Here is a 6295-nt window from a genome sequence, read left to right on the forward strand (position 1 = left end):
TCAGAAAACTCTGAAGTCTAAATCCTAGGGTCCATCACTTTCTTCAACTCTGACTTTGGACAAGTTCCGTAATCTGTTTCCTCACCTATAATAAAATGAGAATGATGCACACTACTTCAGAGAGCTCCTCTGAGGAGTGAACAATAATATAAATCCTAACAGAGTGCCTAGCATCACATAGGAAGCACTTAAATATGAGCTGCTTTTCTCTTTTCCTCTCTTCAGTGTTGCCATGTGAGCCTGTGACCACCAGAAGTTAAAAACGTCCTGCCACCCCTATTAATCCCCCCAATCTAATTGAAGTGATCTAATGTGAGGTCAACTTCTTCCCATTAAGCAGAGAAAGGTCAAAGTAAAATAGATGCTCCTTTCCATTCCCCCACACTCCAGGTTCTAGAGTGGTCCAGTTATTCTGAATCCAACATGGTGTGTGTCACTCAGATGTATCTCCCTACCTACCCCACTGCTTCCAGATGCATGTTTTGCCTCATAGAGTTGTAAGTAAAAACCAAGAGTAGTTTCACTATTCTGGAGTCTAAGCAACATCGCCTCCACTAGTGTGGCACAAAGACCAAAGACGGCAAAGATGATCTTCCTCTCTTGCCCACCCTGCACCTTTGGGCCAATGAACAATCTAACCCAAATTTCCCTGGGCCTTAACAGCCTGTGGGTACAAACGAGGGCTTAATAACTACAAAATTCAGGCTCTCAACTCCTGCAAAATCCTGCCCACAGATCTCCAACCCCTGTTCCTCCTCCTCCGTATTTCTGGCTCTTTAGAGGACGGTCTTATTACTTGACCAGATACCAGTCTCTGCTCAATACCTCAATCCTAATTTCACCAATCCTCATCAGAAGATTAAAGACAGCACTGAACATAAAGCTCTGCAGAGAGCACACACCATCTGGTACACCACCAATGTACTAGAGCATTCTTAGCACCAAAGCCACCTAGATGCAACACTCTGACAAACATGCTCAATCCAAGCTGTGGCCAGTTTCTCCCTGAAGCCTGAAATGCCCACTTATCTCAGCCAACAGCATCTGTTGATATTGCTCTTTGGGCACCATCCAAAATATAAATCCCCCCCTCTTCTCTCTCCTCTCTTTCTAATGAAACCTCTGAATACACCCTCTGATGGCAGCAGAAACAAAAGACGTATACACCCTCCTCCTCTTCCAACATTCTCCTCCATCTCTGTGCTATAACCGAAATCTGGCTCTCTCCCTTGAACTAGCCTCTTCCCAAAGTCTTAGGTGTTGCTTATCCTCCTCCATTCCTTTCAATGTCACCATTATCCTGTGCCTTCATATAAAAATCACTCTGGGACTCTAGACCCACCACTTCTCTGTGGGTCTTGGCTCTCTAGTTATCACACCCTCTGGTCCACTTCTCTATTTTCTCATTCATCGCCTGAACCTTAGTCTTGCTATCACTATGATGGTAACAACCATCCAACACCCCATCTCCTCAGTTCTTGATCTCAACTACAAAGGTCTCTCCCTTCCATTCACTTCAGCCCCCCAGTTCCATGGCCACACCTCACCCGTCATCCCTGGGAATTGCTTCATCTCCAAAATCCTAAACATCTACTTTCAGACCCAAAGCTATCTATCCAGTTCTTTTTATCCCCACTACCAGTTCTTTGAATCTCATTAATAACACTATGCTCTTGACGTCCCTACATTCTTAACTGCCTTACTTTTTTTCTTCCCACTCAGCCTGGACTTCATCCATCAACCACTATCCTCACTCTTCTCATACCTCTACGAGGTACGAGACAAATTTGAAATTTTTGTTCAGGTTACTAGTATCTGACTAGTAAAATCCCTAACCCTGAATCAAACTGCCTCTGTTCCTATAAACAAGTTGCTGATTAAAGATGGAGAAAAATCACATATCCATACAGACTATCTACAGAACACTTGTTCCCTATGTTAACTGAGCTCTTATTGTTGTCTGGCAATTTTATGGGTTCCTAATCACAACACTTTCCTATTTCCTACAATGGTTGTTTTAAGCCTTCTCTGCTACCCTCCCATTTACTACAGTCTCTTCAAACCTCCTATCATATCCCCCAACTCTGAGCAGACCACTATACTTTACTATACTCAGGACAGAAAAAGACATCAGATGGAATTATCTCAACTTCCTGCCCCCTCTTTTATAAACATACTTATACATAGAAAAGAGCACAGGCCCTAAGGCCAGATCCTTGGATTAGAATCCTGACTCTGCCACCACTAGAGAGGTGACCCTGAGCAAGCTGCTTAGCCTCTCAGTGCCTCTGTTCCTCACCTTAATTTACCCTCTGAAAAGCCCCTTCCACATGGCAATCGAAATCATTTATACCATTCACCTCTTCTCTGAAGTGTTTCCTATACCTCCTTGATTCACAGCATTGTTGTGAGAATTAGTTAACACACAGATTGCTTGTAATAGTACCTGGTACATGGTAACCTCCCAATAGATGTTAATTGTCTGTTATCATTATCAGCATCTGCAACTATCCTCACCTCCAGTAACAACACAAGAGACATTCTCCTCTTCTAAGGCAAATCCTTCACCAGTGTTATAGTCACCATTCCTTCAAGGGATGTGAATATTAATTATCCCCGTTTCCTTGCAAGAAGTGTATAAACATGCTTAATAACCATCCTAAAAAACAATCTCCCACAAACCCACATCCCTGCCTAGATGCCTCCTAACTCACCCCACCTCTAACCACTCTTCATAATCAAGTCTTAGTTGCCCATATTACTGGTCTCCTCCATCTCTCTAATTTCTATTATTCACCATCCCACTTCAGTTGGAGTTCAGAATTCAATTCTCTACTGAAAAGGCTTTTGCTAAGGCAGTGGTTCTCAAAAGGGGCAATTTTGCCCCCAAAAGGACATTTGGCAATATTGGGAGACATTTTTAGTTGTCACAACTGGAGGCTGCTACTGGTGTCTTGTGGTAGAGGCCAGGGATGCTGCTAACCATCCTACAATGCACAGGGCAGCCCCCACAGCAAAGAACTATCCAATCCACATGTCAGGTAGGACTAAGGTTGGGAAACCCTGTGGTAAGACAATTTACAACCTCCCTATCACTAAATATGACTGCTTTCTATCCTTTGCATGACTCGCCTGGCTTGAGCACCTGACACCACTAGCTTCTCCCTCGTTAAAATCCACTCTTCCCTTGGGTTCTACCAACACCTCTACCAACTGGGAATTCCCAGTCTCTATCTCAGGATCCTCTTCTATTATCTTGATCAAATATTAGCATTTCTCAGGGTCCTGTCCTAGGCTCTTCTCTCTCTACATACCATCTCCCCAAATCATTAAAATCAACTGAGATTTTTTTATTTTAAATGCCCAGGCCTAACAGATTTCACTGTCTTGGAGTGGAACAGAGCATCCTTGTGCTTTAAAAAACTTCCTCGCTAATTCTAGTATACAGCTTAGATGGTGAAGTAGTACTCTAGACAGTCTTACTATAATTATATCTACTCAGCCCTTTACCATATATATTTTAATGGCTCTCATTAATCTCAAATAACAGATTCATTTATTTAATCAATATTCATTGAGTACCTACTCTGAGCCTAACACTGTTCTAGGCAGTAGGGTAGAACAGTGAACAACAGACAAGGTTCTCTCCTCTCCTGGAGCTTATATTCTAATGGAGAGAAAGAAACGGACAACCACAAAAAGGTCATTCCAAATAGTGATAGATACTGTGATGACATTATAAGAGGAGATATGAGTGTCACTGGAGAGAGGCAGTGTTTTAAATAGGAAGGCCAGGGACGGGGGCTGGAATCTGACCCAACGTTGCAGTGAAAAGGAGTCAGCCACGTGAGTATTTGAGGAAGGAGGATCCTAGACAAAGCATACGCAAAGATACTGAAGCAGAAGTAATTATGACCAACGTGGTTAAAGCAAGGTAAGTATGGATACATGTTATATAATAAGGCTGGAGAGGGAGACAGAGGCCAGATCATAAGGGCTCTGCAAGCCAAAGTAAGGAATTTATAGCCTACATATAATAAAAGTCAATGGGGTGCCTGGCTGGCTCAGTCGGTAGAGCATACGACTCTCAAACTCAGGGTTGTGAGTTTATGTCCCACATTGGGCATGGAGCCTACAATTAAAATTTAAAGTCAATGAAAGGCTTTTAAGAAGGCACAACACTGTCATTCATATCTTTACAGTATCATTTGGCTGCTATGGGAAAAACAGATTTTAGAGGAACAAGACTGTGTAGGGGGACCTATTAATGGGCTTCGCGACTGTACAGAAGAGAGATGATTATAGTTCGTACCAGCATTGTAACCAAGAATATAAAGATGGTTTTGAGTTATATTTTGGACATAGAATTAAAAAGACTTGCAGGTACAGGATGAATGAAAGAGAAATCAAATGTAAACTCAAGTTTTCTATCTGGTCTGGGAGGACAGTGAAGACATTTACTGAGATGAGGAAGCCTAGGAAAAGAGAAACTGATCTGAAAAGGGAGATCAAAAGTTCTGTTTAGTCCCGGCAGGGTCACCAAAAGAAAAAAAAAAATGTTCTGTTCAGTACATCCTAATGAAAAGGTCTAATAGAGGGGCACCTGTGTGCTCAGTTGGTTAAGTGTCTGCCTTCGGCTCAGGTCATGATCCTAAGTCCCGGGATTGAGCCCGATGTCCACCTCCCCGCTCACAGGGAGTCTGCTTCTCCCTCTGCCCCCCCCCCAACTTGAGCACTTGCACGCCCTCTCTCTCACACTCTCTCAAATAAATATAAAATCGTTTTTAAAAAAAAGACTAGGTCAAGTAGGAAGGTGAATATAATCCAGAGTTAAAAGGTCAAAACTAGAGACTTAAATTTGGTAGTCATCACTGTATTAGAAGGTATTTAAAGCCACAGTCTGAATGAGTTCTTCCAGGATAAAAGTGGTTGTGAATAGAAAGACAAAGGTGTGATCAGAACAAGCCCTGAGAAACTTCCAACATGTGATGGTCAAGTAGAGAAACTAGCAAAGGAGACAGAAGTCAGTAAAGAAAAAAAATCAGGGTGTATGTTGAATGCCACTGTTTTCTAAGCTGCAGATTTGCACACCCGGCTGCCTACTGAAATCACTCCCCTAATCTTGCTCCCAAACCTGTTTCTTTTCCCAGTGTCTCCCAGCACATCTACCCAATTACCAGGCCAGAAACCTGACTTCTCTCCCCAGTTTCTAACATCCAGCCAAAGCCTATCAAATGTCCCTCCTCATTTTTCAAATCAATTTAGTTCTCTCCTCCTCATCCAGTCACTGAGCTCAGACCAGTATCTCTCTCACCTGGCTTACCATTCTGTCTCCAGTCCAGCGTCTCCACAAGGCAGCCATAAGCATCTTTCAGTTGACGCCACTCAGGTCAGGCCACTCCCCTGGTTAAAATCTTTTAATGACTCCCTATTTGGAGGCGTGGGAAAAACGAAATGCAAGGATCTTGTCACCAACCTTGCTTACCTCTCCAGTCTTACCTTGCGCACCTCTCCAGTCTTACCTTGCGCAGGCCCCCCCTCGAACTCCTCCCTCTAACCACAACACACTACATACAATTCCTAAACACAGAGCTTGCTCTCCACTCTTTCTCTTAACTCCTGACTCATTTGTTCATGTCGTTAGTTTTCTGCTGGGAACACCATTTCCTCACCCAGGCTTCATACTTGGCCACCTCCTACCCTTCCCTCAAGACTTACCAAACCTTCTTGACCCCACGTGACTGGATTAAGCGTCCTTCCGGTCAGCCTTCAAAACACCTTGTATTTACTCTTACTGGAGTACTTGTCAGACTGTATACTGTTTGCTTGATGGGCAACATACCCAGCGTCTCATGCAATGCCTCACCCTTGGTAAGGGTAGGAGAGAGAGTTCTTTAAGTAACATACCATGCACACTGGTATCTGGACCCTGGCTTATCAAATCCTTACTCTTCCTACCTAGCCCTCAGCCCTCACATTCCTAACATCTAGAACACTGCCCTAAATAAATGGTTCACAATTGTAAACTGCAATTAAACTGACTGTATCAAAACCACCTGGTGAGCCTGATATAGATTCCTAGGCCTAGCTTTCCACACTTAACAAGTTCTGATCAGTTAGACCTGGGGTGAGGCCTAGGAATCTGTAATTCTGACAACCTCCTCAGGTAATTCTGACATGCAGTCATTCTTGCAAACTATTACTCTAAACAGAGTAGGAGTTCAGTACTGTTGAAAGATACATTTTCAGTTCATTAAACAATGCATTTCTTAATTCTTTAGGGTTAGAGTCTGCT

Source organism: Ursus maritimus, unplaced genomic scaffold (genome assembly GCF_017311325.1).
Source record: "Ursus maritimus isolate PB19 unplaced genomic scaffold, ASM1731132v1 scaffold_24, whole genome shotgun sequence".
Lineage (NCBI taxonomy): Eukaryota > Metazoa > Chordata > Mammalia > Carnivora > Ursidae > Ursus > Ursus maritimus.